Source organism: Toxorhynchites rutilus, chromosome 3 (assembly GCF_029784135.1).
Source record: "Toxorhynchites rutilus septentrionalis strain SRP chromosome 3, ASM2978413v1, whole genome shotgun sequence".
NCBI lineage: Eukaryota > Metazoa > Arthropoda > Insecta > Diptera > Culicidae > Toxorhynchites > Toxorhynchites rutilus.
The window spans coordinates 170,604,516-170,624,311 of record NC_073746.1 but is presented as its reverse complement, the minus strand read 5'-3'; the positions used below and the strand labels follow the sequence as shown (position 1 = coordinate 170,624,311).

Here is a 19,796-nt window from a genome sequence, read left to right as displayed (position 1 = left end):
GGACAAACCTTTCTTGCAAATTTGAAAATCCAACGGTCAGAGTATTCCTCACTTTCATTTGTATGGTTCCAGCCACGCATTCTCCTAGCCGTATTCCAAAGAGTGCTCATAGCTGTCTCCCTTGACAAACCATTGACGAATTTCCGCCAATATCCTCGCTTTTTTGCTTTAATCACACCTTTTAGTTTGGCTTCTAGAGCTTGGTACTTTCGAAACCATTCCACTAATCCAGTTTTCCTGAATTTTTTGAAAGCGGATGATTTTTCAAGGTAGACCTTTGAACACTCCTTGTCCCCCCAAAGTGATGGAGGACGACGTCGGAAAGTGGTAGCAGGAACACGTTTCTTTTGAGCTTGAAGTGCGCTTTCATAAATCAAACTCGATATAAAGTTATACTCTTCGAGTGGAGGAAGTTCATGCATTGAAACAAGTGCTTCAGATATTGTTTCTGCAAATTTTCTCCAGTCAATATTTTTCGTGAGGTCATACGCAATATCGACTGACTCACGAGAACCTGATTCATTGGCGATCGATAAAATTATTGGCAGGTGATCACTACCGTGGGGATCTTGGATTACCTTCCACGTGCAATCCAGGGATAACGAAGAAGAGCAAAGTGATATGTCTAGCATACTTGCCCGTGCAGGAGGGTTGGCTATCCTAGTTGCTTCCCCTGTATTTAAAACTGTCATGTTGAAGTTGTCGCACAGATCATAAATCAACGTGGCACGGCTGTCATCGTAGTGTGACCCCCATGCTGTTCCATGGGAGTTGAGGTCACCTAAGATTAGCCGCGGCTCCGGCAATGCCTCGATGATATCAAAAAACTGATGGCGGCCGACCATGGTTCTTGGAGGAATATATATCGTGGCAATGCAGAAGTCTTTGCCATTGATTTGTGTCTGGCAAGCGACAACTTCAATGCCTGTCATCGATGGGAGAGTGACTCTATAGAAGGAGTGACATTTTTTGATCCCCAATAGTACGCCACCAAACGAGTCATTTCGATCGAGGCGAATAATGTTGAAATCGTGGAAATTCAGCTCGTCGGCTGAAGAAAGCCATGTTTCACAGAGAGAAAATACATCACAGTTAGAACTATGAACTAAAAATTTAAATTGATCTAGTTTAGGGATGATGCTTCTGCAATTCCACTGTATTACAGTGGTCAAATCCTTGACCTCTTGCACTGAATTAGGCATCGAGGGAAATGAACGCTGCTAAAAAACCACATTTTTCTTTCAAAAATGTTCTCACAATCGGAAGCAAACATAATACTATGCTTTTAAGAGGGTCATTTATATTTAAAGCATTTAAAATGTTGTCCACCAGGTCAGAAAGCGCAAGCAAACCAGATTGTGGCTGTTGCCTCGACCGCGAAAATGGAACAGACGGGGTGGGTGCTGCTCCGGGAAGTGCTGAGGACCCCTGGTGCGTAGAAGAACCGCTTAAACCAGGAGGTACTTGCTTCGGTCTATTCTCAGCACGTTCAATTCGAGTTTTCATTCCAACTTGGGAAGTTTCGGTCGTCTTTCTGGGGAGTGATGGAAAAGAAGTAGATTTTCTTTTCCTGACGGCACCCTGCGATGTACCGGAACTTCCTGCATTGGGAGCGTCAACAACAGGCTCGTCGTTCTGCAGAATGGAGTAGGGATTGTCCTGATTCGTTGGTACGGAATTCTTAAGCATTTCTGCATAAGTCCGCTTGGAACGTTCCTTTAAGGAACGCTTGATTTTCTCCCCTCGTTGTTTGTACACCGGGCATTGGATAAGATCATGAGGAGTCCCGCCGCAATGAAGACACTTGTGCTCTTTCGCGCAAGGATTCTCATCATGGCTGTCTCCACAATCTGCGCAACGTTTTTTATTGCAACAATAGGCGGCCGTGTGACCGAGTTGCATACATTTGTTGCATTTCATTACCCGGGGTACAAACAACCGAACAGGTAAACGAAGTGCACCTATTGCAACGTAGTTTGGAAGGGCGGAACCCTCAAAAGTCACACGAAAAGAGTTTGTCCGATTGAGAACCCTTTTGTCATTTTTGTCATTTTGTGACACAGATTTCAGTCGATCGCATGCAAGAATCTTCACAGTTTTTAGTGAAGAGTTCTTGAAGCGACCGACACCATCGATAATCTCTTTTCGAGTCAAACCCTTTTCGGTTATTACGCCGTCTATTTCGACGTTGCAACAGGGCACGTATACGCGATACTCAATCGCAAAGAGGTCGCAGCGCGTGATTTCGTTCGCTTGGGTCCTGCTTGAGACGACAACTCGTAGTTTGTCTGGCCCCATCCGTGTAATCTCGGTAACTGCAGAAAACTTCTGAGTAAGTTCCTTCGAGATACGAATGACATTGAGAGGTTTAGATTTTCGTCTAAAGTATACAATGAATGGGCCTTTGGAGCCTTCATGGTATTCTTTTGGACGAAAATCCTGTTTTTCGTCAATGTCCTCATCTTCGGAACTTCCAACTTCATATACAGAAGTTTCTTCCTCAACTTCTGCTTCATCTTCCTGCTCTTCAGGAGGAGGATCGGTATCGGAAATATTCAATGGCGTCGATGGGGGATCCTTCCCGCCCTCAGCCATATAAAAAAAATCGGTCAACTGTTCGATATGAACAGAATATAATGATTCAAAATAAATAAATGAGTGAAAAAAAAATATTTTTTTATAAGGTTATGATTTATTTTATGTCAAATAAAATGCTAAAAAGAAAAAAAGTTCCAATAAAAATTCAACGGTATATAAGAAATAATGATCACCCCTAATGCCAACGTTTGCCGATTTGGTTAACACAAAGTTGAACAATGGTGTATATCGTGCACAGAAGGAAGAAGGAATGATAGGGAAACAAAAGAAAAATAAATTTCTACTTGCCGCGGCTGTGTGGCGTGTGTGATGAATGTGTCTGATTTGGATCCTCAGCGCGCACCACTTTAAATTTCGCTACACTCGCAAGCGCAACCGATGAAAAAGCACACTATTATTCGATGTGAAAAAAACACCTTTGTTGGATCGATTAATAACTTGTCCGATCTACTTGCGAGTTGTCGAACCAATTCTGGTACTTGAACCGATTCATTTATTATGAATCTACAAAAGTACACGGAGGGACAGTTATGCCTAGAAAATCAACATGGGACAATTGAGCTTGAGCTTGATTTTTGAAAAGCTGGGAACTAACAAAAACTTTTGTTTGTGTTTTTCACATAAAAACATCGTTTTATGAAGAAAAGTGAAAATTGTCAAAAACTAACATGGGACAACTATGCGTAGAACGGCAGAATAGGTCATCGAACAAAATGGAAGTTATATGATTGATTCAAGTTCATTCTATGTACAATAAATTGTATTTTTTTTTATTCTTTTTCAAAAAAAATTACAGACGTATTTTTTTATTTCACCCTTATGGTGACCAATCCTGAATAAGGATCTACAAATACTGAATATGACCATTTTCCAAAATTTATTATTTTTGAACCGAATAAGATTGTCAATCTATTACTAGTACAGGTCGGGCTCGATTATCCGGGTTATTATATTTTTGACTTTCGGAAATTTTGAATTATTTGTATAATAATTTCATATTGAATAGCTAATATGGGTATCAAATGAAAGGGCTTAACTAGTAGAACACAGTTATTTATGAGAAATGCAAATCCAAAATGGTCGCCACCACAAGATTTTCACAATCCCATCAATATGGGTATCAAATGAAAGGGCTTGACCAGTAGAACACAGTTATTTATGAAAAATGTAAATACAAGATGGCGGCCGCTACAAAATGGCGGATTATGTATATATTTTCTCTAAATCTCATCAATATGGGTATCGAATGAAAGGGCTTGACCAGTAGAACACAAGTAGAACTTGGAGAATAAACTACACTATGAACAACATAAATTCGAAAAGTCGCCGCCACAAAATGGCCGACCATGTATTTTTTGCAATCCGCTCAATATTGGTATCAAATGAAATGATTTGACTAATAGAATACAATACATCATCCAAATATTCCGAAGAAATTTAGGTAAGAAATAAAAATTTAAAAAATATATTTTTTGGTCATTATGAATCGATCATTAGCCATCGTTCCAATAACGATCGCGCGTTTGTGAAATTCTGATTGAATACTAATTAACCAGCAGAAAACCACACGACAACCGGCGGATCCATTTGTCACGTTTCTATCCGCTACCCGCCATTCACCTAATAGCGGCTGGCCTGGTCCACTGGCTCGTGGACCAATTTGTTGTCGCACTACTGTTTTCATTTCAGTTCCCCTTTGCGCGGTTTCGGAACCTCCACACTATTTCCTAAGTGGGTCAAATCATTTTCCAACTTTTCACTTCCTCAAAACAAAACTATATCAACAACAACAACAAATACGTCTCAACGGGGTTGCGGGCCTGAATCCACTCTTCGACCATTGGTGGAGGAAGGCGATGGAAAATCAAAACAAAAGCGCCGCGCAACGTCACTTTGATTTATTGGTTTGTTTGTTTTGCGAGCAAACTTGTGCCGTTTTCCCCTCCACCCAACCCCCACCACTTTGCTTGCCCCAAAGATACCTGCCGCCAGTGATTAAAAAGTTTACGTTTTTCTTTCGATAGCAAGCTGAAAAGTTGTGTGTGCATTCAGCGAGAGATGGCATTTCAAAATCGCTGATGAAAGCAAGCGCAGAAAGAGAAGCAAGAAAACATTGACACACAGAGATGATCGAATAAAACTTCACCACAACTTTTGTACACAACCGTATCGTAATATAAATAAAAAAAACAGAGAAAAGCAATGAGAAAAGTTGAACAAAGAGGTGGAAAAAAGCGAAATGCAAGTTAACGGTTCTCCGATTTTTTTTTTGTTGGTTAAGGTTGACGGGGAAAGAGAAAAAATAACAATAAAAATGTATCTTCCACACATTAGCAGTGTGGAGGATAGTTTTGCAAACTCGCGGTGGTGGCACTGCGCGCGCTGTTTGGAAATGGTGAAACTTTTGCGCTGAATTTTCCTCGTAGTGCGCGCTGTCAGTTTCGGTTCGGTGTTTTTACTGTCATTTTGGCGTAATGTTCACTTAACGACGAACGATGGTTTGGTTGGGTTTTTTCTTCTTGTTCGTACAAACTCCTTTTTCTTTGGTTTGGTGGCCAACTTCTAGACCGTGACCGGTTGAAAATAGCTAAAGTATTGGTTCGTTAATCGTCTCGTGGTTGGACGAGAGCCGTATGGTTTGTAGTGTGTTGAATAACTTGTTGTTTCGGAATTGTGGGGTTTCCTAAATTAATAGATAAAAGTTTGCTAGTAATCAGAGTTGCGTAGTGATGAAATGCTTATCATTGAAGCAACTAATTTTGCTTTGAGAAAGTTAGCTATATCATGGTATAGATGTAACATATTAATTTTTATGAGCGATTGGGTATGTTTTAGTCATTTGTGAGCTAAAAACACAGCTTACATATGTCTGAGAAGCATATGTGTTATCGAATCTATAATACCCAAAGCTCATTTTAATCGTGGAATCAGCTTTTTACTCTAGTCATTGTGCTAACGAGGTTCAAATTCTAACTGGCTAGAGTAGTCACTAAGAATCTGAAGACTACTGATCATTTTATGACAACGCCTCTTTTGGGCGATATGACTCCACATCAGTCTGTTTTGAAAGTGTTCTGTTTTAAGGGAGAGCGGTTTCGTTACCTTCCATTTTGTTATCCAAGCTCAACGAACAACTTGAACTCCATTAAATTTCATTTAGAATTTCAGAATTATTTTTATTAATCTTTTTTCGGTTCTGTTTGCCTTAAATTGGCACTAACTTGAAAAGAACACTGTTCAAATCGATTATGTTTCTTCCATTTAAAAGATGGAGAAAATTCGTACTGAACACAGTGATAAAAACATCCAAATTATGTATCACTTCATTCATGTAAGGTATGAAGTAACATTTCAGAAGTAAAAAACTCATACCGTTCTGAATCATATTTCGGACACTTTGTAATAATATCTTGAGATGCTCAATGCCCTGATATAACTATAAAATTAATATCACAATTGATTCTTTAGTACTTTAGTACTTTAGTACCCCTTGGTTTCACTATCATCTTTTTAATGAAGTACAATGTCATTTTCTTTCAAAAAATTTAAAAATGAAGTGTACGAAATTTGAATCGAACTTTTTCCCTACGATTCATATTTCGGACAGTTGAACATGATGATACTACGATGTGAGTTTTCAGGCTAATTATGGACGCAAAGCGTAGATTCATATAACGCACCAAAGTATTTTGAAATCTTGTATAAATAACTAGCTAACCCGGCAAACTTCGTTCCGCCTAAATGAATTTTTTTTGGTATCAATACCTTCAAACATTCACGTTTTCTTGCTAAGCGAACGTTCATTGGTCCAAATGCAGAACTATTGATTGATTGATCTTCTAATTGACCCTCTACAATTTCCTTTCACTATAAATTTCCTAGTACTTCTACCAAAACTCGTCATTGTAATATAAAATTATTTTCGGACAGAATTCTCGTTCAAGATTTTTCAATCACTTGCAAATAACATGTTTCTCCCTTGAATGGAATACATATTTGATACAGAAAATAAACTAAAATTATGTCATCTCAAATATGACGATTGCTTCTTCGAGTTTTGTGCTTACCCCTTTGCTTGATTTGTTCTCGGGATATGCAAACATTTTTGTGTTTCATTTGTATGACAGTATGACAGCCTCCTCTTGAAGAGAGAAAAGGAGTGTCGCACCACAATAAAAACATTTCTTGCCCCTTAAAACCTCCATATGCCAAATTTGGCTCTGTTTGCTTGCTTACTTCTCGAGCTATGTGACCTCCCGCTCTTGCAGAGGGGGGAGAAGCGTCGAAATACCATAGAAACGTATCGTGCTCTGAGTAATTCCAAATGAAATCGACAAATGACAAAACATGAGTATTTTTGATTCGAATGAAAGTGTGTATTCCGTTTGGGTTAGAGGAAATATGAGTTTTCCACAGTAATTGGGAATTTTTTGACTCAAGCGTAACTTTTGAAAAGGGCGTATCGATTTGAGTAAGAGAAATCTTTGATAATTTATATCTCAAAAACTATGAGTCGTACCGAAATAGTGTCTTAGAAAGAATTATAGAGTACTGATGGTTGAATATGGAAAAAATGTACACTGGGAAAAAAAATTAGTACTCTTTTTTTTATTTACAAAATAAAAATTCAATTTGCAATATCCAAAATACATATTTTTTAATCTTTTTTTTAATTTTTTCATACTAAAAAGAAGTCATGCAGAAAATTTAAAAAATGGGCCCAAGATGGTAAAACTATTTTTGACGAACTTTGTGGAGCATCGAATTTTTAGGAATTTTCGAAACTTCCAATTTTTGTATGTTAACAATCATTTTTAGCCACAATTTATGAATCCTGATGTGATTTAAAACAAAAAAGATAATTATCAATCTCCTTATAAATGTAGCCATTCTCGAAATATTTAAAAATTTCTAATTTATTGTCTTTTTTATAGTAAATAATCCCTTTCAATATGTTTGTCGTGTTATACCGTCATGTTCAAGAAATTTTATGAATTTGCTTGAATTTTATGAATTATGAAAACAACTTTTCCAAATACATCATCATGGTTCATTTTTTGACTCAAGCGTAACTTTTGAAAAGGGCGTATCGATTTGAGTAAGACAAATCTTTAATAATTTATATCTCAAAAAATATGATAAAATCATAAAATCTCATGAACATGATGGTATAACACGACAAACATATTTAAAGGGCCTATTTACTATTAAAAAGTCAATAAATAACAATTTTTTTTAAAATGAATACATTTAGAAGGAGATTGATAATAACCTTTTTTGTTTTAAATAACATCAGGATTCATAATTTGTGATTAAAAATGACTGCTAACATACAAAAATTCGAAGTTTCGAAAATTCCTAAAAATTCGATGTTGTACAAAGTTCGCCAAAAATAGTTTTACCATCTTGGGCCCATTTTTTAAATTTTCTGCATGACTTCTATTTTGTATGAAAAATTAAAAAAAAAATTAAAAAATAGGTATTTTGGATATTGCAAATTGAATTTTTATTTTGTAAATAAAAAGAAGAGTGCTAATTTTTTTTCACGGTGTACATTTTTTTTATATTTAACCATCAATACTCTATAACTCTTTCTAAGACACTATTTCGGTAGGACTCATAGTTTTTGAGATATAAATTATCAAAGGTTTCTGTTACTAAAATCGATACGCCCTTTTCAAAAGTTACGCTTGAGTCAAAAAATTCCCAATTGCTGTGGAAAACTCATATTTCCTCCAACCCAAACGGAATACACACTTTCATTGGAATCACAAATACAAGTTTTTAAAATCTGCATTTTTAGGGCGATTTCATTTGGAATTGCTGCTCTTTAAAACCTCCATATGACAAATTTTATTCCATTTGCTGAACTACTTCTTGAGTTTTGCAGAGATTTGTGTTTATTTTGTATGGCAGAAACCAACCCCCCCGCCCCCCTTATAGAGAGGGGAGGAGTGTCGAATCACCATAAAAACATTTCCTACCCCCTAAAACCTCTACATGCCAAATTTGGTCCCTTATTCTTGCTTGGTTCTTAAGTTATGCAGAAATTTGTGTTTCATTTGTATGGCAGCCCCTCTTAAGAGAGGGGGGAAGAGTATATAACCACCATAGACATTTATTGCACCCTAAAACCTCCATATGCCTAATTTGGTTTCATTTGCTTGATTAATTCTCGAGTAATGTAGAAATTTGTGTTTCTTTTGTTTGGCAGCCCCCGCTTAAAGAGAGGGGAGGAGTGTCGAATCACCATAAAAACATTTCTCACCCCCTAAAACCTTCACATGCCAAATTTGGTTCCATTTGCTTGCTTAGTTCTTGAGTTATGTATAAATTTGTGTTTATTGCTTAGTTGCTTAAAGAGAGGGGAAAACATCCTAAAACATCCATATGCCTCATTTGGTTTCATTTGCTTGAATAATTCTTAAGTGATGTAGAAATTTGTGTTTCATTTGTATGGCAGCCCCCCTTAGAGAGGGGGGGAGGGGTCTCGAACTATCATAAGAACTTTTCCCGAGCCCAAAAACTCCCTACATACCAATTTGTCAATGTCGATCAGTTCAGTAGTTTCCGAGTCCATAAGAATCAGACAGATAGACAGACAGAAATCCATTTTTATATATATATAGATACACATGTTTTCAACAACATACCAGCAGATAGATATGAGGGAAGCTGAATAATTAGTGAACAATGTACAACTGGATGTACTACTAACAGAAGAAACGTTACACCCTCCCTACGTGTATCATGACAACTCGTCAACTTACGGTGAAAGGAAGTCTCACCTTACTCCTGGATATATTGTATAAAGAAGTATAGCCTGCGAAGAAGTTGATTGAAACAACGAAGCATCAACTCGAGGAAAGGAAAAGGAAAACTGAGTTAAAACAAAAAGAAAAAAAAATCCAAACATTAGCTAAAATGAGGAAGCACGGATGAAGCAGAAAGAAAAACTGCAAATTCACGATAGAAAAAATGAAAAATTTGTTGGAAAAACTCTTTCCCATTAAAAGTACACATTTTCCGATGTATGGGTGAAATTGTAAAGGTTATTCACATAACTTTTTTTGAGATTTAAAAAAACATTTTTGAGAAAAATGAATTACAACTTTTTAAATATTTTTTTTCAGTGTAATTTCAAGTTATATTTTTTTGTAAAATATAGAAAAAAGTTTGCCCTTTTCAAAAAGTAGTCTAATTGTTTTTCGAAGATTTCATGTATGCAAAGTTGCTTAAATGACCAATGTCTTTATACCCACAACGTTTCACTGAGATAGTTCTATCAACTCCTGAGACGAGTTGGGATGAAATCCGTCATAACCCTTACATAAACAACATAAAGAAACATCAATAAATGGCAAGCATATTGTGGGAAAATAGGAGGATAAATGCTTGCAAATATCACGAAAGAGGTTGTTTAAAAACTATTTGAAGTTCATTAAAAAACAAATGGTAAAAGTTCTATTAAATGTTTACAGCCATCAATAGTTGTAGACAATTTTGAAGACAGGCCATGTTTTTGTTCTTTTAGCATGTTTGATTATTTCATGACATTAGTAATTGTACAGAAATATAAATTAAGCTTAAAACCACAAAAACCGTTATGCATAGTGTCCGAAGTTTGATTCTTATTCGCTTCAATTGAAATACATTTTTATTCGATAATTTTTTGATGCTTTCAATCGAATAGGTACCATACTAGAAAGCTTTAAAGCATATTGAACTAATTTATTAAAAATCTGAACTAAATAATAACTGTTCATAAAATTGAGATCTGCATCAAATGCCTTAAGTGTCCGAAATATGATTCAGAACGGAAAGTTGGTGTTTTCTAAGGCGTTTTTATTAGTTTTCTCTCGAAAATGCAGGATAAACTTGATTACTTCTGTCAACCAAAATAAAGCTCGATTACCGCTCTATAATTTGTTTTTAGACACCCAAATCTTATCTGTATAATTTTGCTGCAATATCGTTTTAAGGGGTATTCTAGTGTAGAGGCACGATTTTCGGGAAGTTTTTCGAGCACTGAACAAACCAAACAAAGAATATTTTTACAATCCATTATTTCATTACTTGTTTCGTTATCTTTAAAAAATACAACAAAAAAATGATAAAATTGTGACCGTTTGAAAAACAAAATGCGGTTCAAAACATTTTTTCTTACGTTTCGCGATTTTTTAAAAATAGTAAAATTAAAAAATAATCATTTTTCAGTAGTTCATGCGATAGAGAGATGCATGCAGATTGTATTCATATGAATTCGACATGAATTGTTATAGCCGTACCAGGTTAGGTACCACCTCACTAAAATGGCTCTAACTCTGTAAATAATAGGATTTTCGACAAGTCCTTTCTAGGGTATATTCTCGAATGCATAAACTACAGAAATATGAACTGTACTCAAAATAACCAATAAACTCTCACTTTAACGTTGAAATCTTTCATTTTCGCTTGAAATAAATCATATTTAAAATGTAAAAAAAAACATTTTTTTAACTGTATACAATCGAATCTGAAATTGTATATACAGTCATACCAGAGAAGAGAAGTGGGACATGAGAGAAAAAAGTGGCAACGATTTGTGGCAAGAAAAAGTAAACAGTAAAAAATTGACAGATGGTTTACGCTCTAAAAATTGAACATCTTAACATTAAGATGTCTCTAAAATGGTGGGAGACGTCATATATAAGATGGGAGGTTCGTATATAATGTTATTAATATTAACATCATCATGATAAACACGGCGAATGGGATCGAAATTACGAACTGAAAATCAAATAAAATATATATATATAGACGCTGAAAGTGCTGTGGACAAATATTATAATGCATTTTTATCGGTTTATGTATAATGTCGTTAATATTTGCATTATCAAAATAAACCCATATGTATTGTTATCATAACTTGCTGTGCTATTCATAACAACTTTTATGGTCGTATTCCACCAATGATGACAAATGTGTAATTTACGAATGAAGCTTCGCCATAGAAACTGGACATTGGATAAAAAAAATTAAAATGTGGTAAGAGCATCAGTTGAAATATTTTAAAGCATTCCCATCGAAATAAATTGAATGATACAATAATTATACGACTAGGTAATGTATGTACGCTTAAAAAACAACATAAAAATATGATGAATTGAATATGAATGAATCACTCCCCGTAAAAAACCATTTTAATTTTTTTAAATACCCTCTGTTGGTATTGTATCTAGAATTTACAAGGTAATGAAACATTAACATCAATTAGTTTCTAGTAATCAGCTTTTTAGTTGCCGGGAAAATTAACACCAAACTGAATTTTTTTAGTGTTATACAAATTCCATGCCAAACCGATATAGTGGTTCTCAGATTTTCGTGTAAATTGGTAGTTTTGTTCCTTATCGCAAAATATTAGATCCCATTCCATTTTAGGGTGGTTCGAAAAATCTTGTTTTTCCCTTTTTTTCCAAAAATAGATTTTCTCAAAAATTCATATCTTTTGAACTTCTAAGCCGATTTAGATGATCGACATATGAAATTGGCCAGTTAGCTAGTTTTTTTTTGAAAAAATACTACACTTACAAAAAAAAATAATTTTGTTTTCTTAATTATTGATCGTATTTAATCTTTATAGTTTTCATCGTCCAAGGGCGCTATATTTTTATATGTTTTCTCGAAAGCTGAGAATTTTTTAGATAACATATCCAAAAATGTGTTCTTCATTTTTAAATTATGATTTTTCAAATTTAACCGATGGTTCGAAAAATCATTTTTCTCCTTTTTTCCAAAAATGGAGTTTTTCAAAAATGCAAAACTTTTGATCTACCAAACCGATCCAGATAATCGACATAGTTAATTGAAGTCTTCCAAAAAAGGAGAATCCTATTCGCATATATATATAGTCTAGTCGCATAGGATGATCGAAGAAAGCTTAAAAACATGTTAACTTTGAAAAATAATAACTCATGAACGAAAAAGAACACATCTCTGATTGTTTAATGTGTTAAGTAAAAAATCCTCAGATTTCAAGAAAAAATATAAAAAATATAGCGTCCTTTGTCCCGAAATCATGTAAACTATAAAAAAACAGATACATTTATTAATCACGACAACAAAATTCATTTTTTTCGCAAGTGCAATATTTTTCCGAAAAAATTCTAGCTCATTGTCTTTAATTTGATATATCGATCATCTCGGTTAAAATTATAACTCAAAAAAGGAAAAATGACACATCTGATTTTGAATAAAAAATGTAAATGTGTAAAAATCCTCAGTTTTCAAGAAAAAATATAGAAAAATATAGCGCCGTTGGTCCCGAAACCATGCAAACAATAAAAAATGGATACAATCAATAATTACGCTGCTGATTAATGGTCAGCTGCATCCCAATAGGAAGTAGCCCGTGTCGGGCACACGTATAGAGCATCGAAGACTGCAACATACCAATTATGAAAACACTTGTAATACTAACCTCGAGCCAACCGCGAGTAATCGGTTACATATTACTAACATAGTTGTAAGACAAAAATTGTCAAAATATTGGACTCCCGGCCCCGTCAGGCTAACGCCACATGTGCCTTAATAAAAAATATATTTTGGAAAAAAAAAAAAAAAAAATTACGAAAACAAAATTCATTTTTTTTGCATGTTTGATATTTTTCCAAAAAAAAACCTAGCTAATTAACTTCAATTTGATGTGTCGATCAACTGAATCGGCTTAGTGGTGTTTTTAATAAAAGTCATTTTTGGGAAAAGTGAAAAAAACGGAATCACAAAAAATATATATACAGGTTCAATGTTTTACCATAATTACCATAAGCCATAAAACCATAATTACCATAAGTTCCCATTTTTCAAGGAAATCCGAAAACCACTAAATCAGTTAGTTCACAAATTTCAAAGTTCGCGTTTTTCTTCGTGATTTTCATGTCTTTCAGTGCGCCCATAATAATAATTAGGATTCCTGCATTTGGATTGATGCTAGAAAATATAAATATTATTAACTTCCTTGAATAGTGGATGTGATATAATTCACTTTATATTTGTATATATATTTATATATATATTTTTAAACGAAAACATTTGTCAAACAAACTGCAAAACTAAAATCTTTTATACTATGCCTTATTTTTTTGAGTGTAACATTCAAAGATTTTTCAATAAAAATGGCATTGGAACAACAGAGTAAAACTGACATACAATTTTTGATTGGCGCGTGCTCCAACTAGCAAACCGCCAAATAAAAAGCACTCCAACTAAAAAAGCGCCAATGAGCGAATGTGTACTGTAAAACTGTAAAAAATATATTAAAAATATACAATCGAAGACTCATTTTGTCGTTTATGAGTTTGTTTTTTTTTAAATTACTACTAGGCATGTTTGCGGATTAATAGAAAGATATGATATGTTAATCCTTGAAATACGTTTGAAAGTTATGAATTGGAAAAAAATATAAAATTCATGTAAATGAAGATGACTTTCGTGTACAGCACATGCCACTGGGGCCTTTTGCTGATTAAGTAAGATTTCTTCCAAAACGTCATAACTTTTCAACCATTGAGTCGATTTCAAAAATCGACATATCAAATGAAATCTTATTCTTCTATGAATCAACTTCAATCGGTCATTCAAACAAACTCAGAAATTAAATACTACCGAAAAACTTTAATTATAAAGCTTACAAAATTTGCCACCTAATTTTTCACTCTTTCAATAAATTTCTATCTTGTCGCAATTTTAAACCTCTCAAATTGAATTGTCAAAATGATAGGTGAAAGAACGAATAGCAGGAAAAATTAACAAATAATGGGGGGTAAATAATAAAGCAAAGGTAATCATGGATTTTTAATAACCATCTCAAAAAAAAAACATTCTTTTTTTTTAATTTCGCTTTCCAATTTTGATAAAATTGCACCGAATAGTTAAAGAAAAGCAATATTAATATTTGAATAAACATAGTAATTATAAACATGTTACTATATATCTTCCCATCTTATCATTCTTCATTAAAGACCTTGCGTCAAGACAGCTAGATATCCATACACTCTCAAATCGAGTGTGCCTGAAAAAATTATATTCTTCACGTAAACAAGCGATGAAAATGTGGACACTTTTTAGCCAATGAATTGTATGGAGTTCCACTACTGTAGACATACCTCGATATAAGTCAACCTTGATATAACGTAACTCAATACAACGTAACTTTTACCTCGATATAACATAACTTTTTAGATGTCTTAAAATTAAGAATAAACAATACAGAAATAGTTTTTGAAGTATGAATTATTTCGAATAAATGCTTAGTGAGTTTTCAAACAAATAAGTACCGTAAAATGGGGTAGCAATGGACTTTTTCTCAATGTTTTGTGAATATGTCCTATCTAAACCCAAGAATATTATGTTTCATATTTTCAAAACTAGTACCACCCTAGTTGAAACAGAAATCAATAAAGCTCACATTTTTTAAACATTTAAATTTATTCAAATAAATGTTTCACGTCCAGTTTTCATTTCGGATCTCAATCTGGGTAACGAAATTATTCAATAAAGTTGAATTAATTTAGACCTGGAAACTTCTGACGCAAATCGATACATGGTTAAATTAGTACTTAATGGACATTTCACAAACGCAAACAATGACATCGATCGGTACATTTAGCTGGTTGGAACATTTCAGGAAATATGTTTATCGATTCTTGTTTCGTTATTTTTTAATAAAAAAGGAACTTGTGATAAAGCAATGAACGGTTTTTTTTGTATTACAGTTCACAACAATTTCCCTTATGAAATACGCATGCCTCCAACCTTTTTGGGCCAATTGGAGAGACCATTTGGTATTATTATAGCATTTTTGAAGTTTTAGCATAACTTTGAACATGTTTCAAGAACAAAATTCAGAGGAATTTTCATTTTGAGACAAAGTAAGTCAAATATAGAAAACTTAACATTGATGGTAGAGATGAAACGGATATCCGGCCTATCCGGCCAATATTTGCTATCCGGTCGGATACCGGATATTGGGAAAAATCAACAATTTCTCATTAATACGACATAAATTATAACAAAATAGCTCCTTAGCTAGCTAACAAAGCAAAGCAAATTCATTTATCCATAATCAAAAATAAGGTTTGATTACTGAAATGCCATATTTTTCCAAAACTGAATTAATATTTACTCATAACACTAATTTATGAACAGTACACAAAATTACCCAGTGGTAAATTATGATGAATAATTAATAAATTTTCAGAAGTTGATGATGACAACCAATTACGCTTTGCTTCGTGCATCAGGCCAAATTCAGAGAACAGCTTTCGTTGTAGTACTACTGCAAGGAGCTGAAAGATCAACTATAGCAATCCTTGCTCTCGATTGAATGCTTAGATTTTAATGACTACCAAATGTAAGGATAGTGAATGCGATCGATTCTCAATGTTTTCAGATTTCATCGATTTCGTTAGCAACGGGATTTTTTTTTCCTGAATGCGACGCTCGCTACTATTATCATTTGTCACTTCGTAGAAATAATCTCAAAAGTGTGTCGTGTGTTTCGTATATTAGGTTTGGTTCAATTTAGTCTGTTTTGTTTCATTTACAGGTCTTAAAGACGACGATAAGCTGTTATTCTCAGAAGATTCGTAGCAAGATATTTAATAAACATTGCCAGCAAGACTGTTTACGTTTCAAGAGCTCCTAAATAGTCTGACTTGTTCCTCGGGTCTAAAATGGTGGTAATAAAGTAATTATGATCTTTTCCTAAGTAGTTAGATCGTTATCAGAAAAAATCCATGTTGAAGATTCCTTGCAGATAACTTGATACTCTATCAAAGGATATCCATTCGAAACGGAAAATTTATTCATAGTTCATAGTTTTTCTGTAAAAAAAATGTTCATTGCTTCTGAAATGTAATCCTTTATTCGCTTCATGCACACATGCATTGTCTTCCAGTTTCGTATTTGCTATTCGTATTCGGATATCCGTCTATCCGGCCTTGAAGCTTGCCGGATATCCGGTAGGCGGTATCCGACCAAACTACTATCCTTTTCATCACTAATTGATAACAATTTCACTTCAGTTTTTCAGACCTTTTCTCTACTTAAAACTACTAAAAACATGTTTGTCTACGAAAATTATCTTAAATGGGCATATGAAAGGTTTATAAATACTGCTTGGTGATAGAAATTTAGTTTTTGCGCATTTTTGAGTAAATATAAACAGTTTTGCATCAATAAAAAAAAATTTTGTTTTGCTTCGATATAACGTAACGAGAGAAAAAATAAAGGTACTAGAATTTTAAAAAAAAACTAGTTCTGAGTGCTTTCAAATTACAGTACTCTAAGGATTGTTTTTCACGATCGGAACACGATTTTCTGTCTGTGGCACAGCAATTCCAGTTTTGTTTTTCATTTATTTTTCTTACTGGTTCTGTTTGATGCTACGAAAATAAATTCTGATAAATTATTATCTCAAAGAAAATTTCTCCAGCTCCCACAAACACGAATGATTCTTTGGGCTTCGAGTTCGAAAGAGTCGGATGAGAAACAACTTCCTAGCTTCTTTGATGTTGACGATTAAAATCTACCTTGTCCAACTAGGCCACACAAAATGACCGAAAATATATGTCATTAGAGCTTAATAAAAAAAGGCAGTGAGGAACAAAAATCTTCACATCGAGTTTCTTTTCAGTCCAACCGTTCGCCCCAGGAACACGTGAAGAGAGAAAGTCAGAAAACAAGTCACGAAAGCCTGTTTCATTGTGGCTCTTCTAAACATTGAAGATACTGGAATTCGTGGTTGAGAATGATAATTATTTGTTTCTGGTTTTGTGTGATGATTATTAAAATAATCAAATGCGATTGTTATGCAATAATTCAATCACCGTTTCAAAATACATCAATTAAACACAATTACCGTTTACAGACCGCTCCAATAAATAATCTCGGCTTCTTCCTGTTGTGATCTCATTTGCCTCCAAACCTTGCTATCGACTCGTTTGTTCTTATAACAAAACGCACAATGTTATTGTCGAGTATCGGATTCCAATCCGTTCACCGCACACCGTAATCAGAATGTAAATTGGAACAGTTTCACACTTTAGTGGCGCAGTTAAACTCATTCACTCTCAGTCGACTCAGGCAGCTTCCCTTCCAGCCGCAACAGCAACAACACCAATAATAACACCACAATCAATCAGGTATGATCGATCTGTTCCGATAGCATTACACATAGATGCACAGTCAATTGTGCAGTGTTTATCACTTTAATCACTTTTTTTTCAAATTATTCTCACTTCATTCGCTCGGCACCGGAATAGGCCAACAATGGTGGGCACCACTCAATTAGCATAAAACACAGTATCGTGTGTCGTGCCGAGGAACGGTTCTTCTGTTCACACTCCTCGGATGCAGCGGAGAATGCTTCATTTGAATTTCATTCCTTTTTCATGCGGAGAACCACTTTCTTGGCCGCACTTTGCGCTGCACTGCACTTCTTTTGGCCCTTTTGGTCTGTTGTGATGAGTGCCAACGAACCAACAAACGAGCCACAACAATGCCTCCGAGTCACGACACGAGATCACGACGGAAAGATCTCCTCTGATAACACACAGAAACAAACGACCATCATCTTCAGTCGAAAGCCGAAAACCGGATCCGGAAGAATTATCACAGCTCGCGAAGCTACAAAACGCCGAACCAACCTAGCACACGAGTTGAACCCAACTGAGTCGCTCGCTGTGGAGTGCATCTCGTGCGAAGTGGAGATAAGCAGCTGAAAAAACGATTGCCTTTTCACTGCCGCTCGGATGAACAGCCGAAGTGGGGCCGAAGTGAATGTAAACAAAATGTTCACTGTGGATGAACTCAAGAAGAATTCTCGTGCCTTTTGACAAATAGTGAAGTTGTGAGCACAGAGATGAACTGCAGTACGAAATTTGAATAGTGCACAGAGCAGAAGGATAAAACCCGTGTTTTTTTTACGTAGAACTACGTGTTTCATTAAGGGTGCCAAATCAGGAAACAAGTCACGTTTTTATGAAATAAAGTTGACGTTTATAACTATTTTTGCTGCGAACAGATTTTAACGATTTGTATACCAATCGAACCGGAAATTTTCTAAAATTTGTTTGATATGACTACCACCACCAGATCTTCATAGGATATATTTGTTGGTCTTATTGGGCAGCGGGCCGGGATGGTGTAGTGTCTGGTTAATTTCTTACGGGACCCAGAATATTTGCATTTGGTCATTTAAGTGGAAATTAGCATTCAGAGCTCGACAGTAATTCTCTAGACAAAAATGGCCTTTGACAAAGTTGTTGCATATAATAGAGCGCTAATTTTGATGTTGTCAAAAATAGGGTGACCAAAATTTACGATGAAATAAAAAATCTAACTTTCTTATCTTTATTGATAGAGATAAACATAGCCCCAGTTATTTAAGAAATTTTTTTAGAATAGGGTGAAGTTTTTCTTCTATCTCTTGCAATAACTGATATAGTGCTTTTATCCTAAGTTGTGTTAGAGTAACCATGAAAAAAAAACTTTTTTTTTGCTCTAACTTTTATATTTCAAATTTTGAATGCCAACTCTTTTCAGAACACTTTTGAAGCTTACTAAGACAAATATTTTGCGATGCAGAACTTGTCAATATATCAATCCTACTCAAAGTTATTTATATTTCTTTCCAAAAAAAAACGCTCTCTTCATTCGCTTGTCTTTCTTTTTGGGGCAATCATAAAAAATGTTTGTTGACGACTTTTGAGTATCTCAAAACTTACTTAAAGTTATTGATGCTTTTTCGCCCAAAAACTCATGATTTCAATTTTTAATAATTTTTATTATGTACTCAAATATAAAAAATGACATAGTTTTGGAAATCCCAAATTATATAGAGTGAAGCATGTTCTTTCAAATGCCGTCAACAAACATTTTTTATGTTTGCCCCAAAAAGAATGAGAAGTGAATGAAAAGAGCGTATTTTTTGGAAAGACATATCAATAACTTTGAATAGTAATAGTAATAGTAATAGTAATAGTAATAGTAATAGTAATAGTAATAGTAATAGTAATAGTAATAGTAATAGTAATAGTAATAGTAATAGTAATAGTAATAGTAATAGTAATAGTAATAGTAATAGTAATAGTAATAGTAATAGTAATAGTAATAGTAATAGTAATAGTAATAGTAATAGTAATAGTAATAGTAATAGT

The 19,796-nt window shown here is 34.4% G+C and overlaps 1 protein-coding gene across 1 annotated transcript in view; it reads right to left on the bottom strand.

Moving 5' to 3' along the window:
* The window catches only part of LOC129775787 (GATA zinc finger domain-containing protein 14), a 301,077-nt gene extending 282,771 nt beyond the window's left edge, over window positions 1–18,306 (bottom strand). The window contains exon 1 of the mRNA XM_055780882.1: window positions 17,498–18,306. The gene's annotated coding sequence lies outside the window, so the exon portion shown is untranslated. The remainder of the gene's footprint in view (window positions 1–17,497) is intronic.
* Between the last annotated feature and the right edge of the window lie 1,490 nt (window positions 18,307–19,796).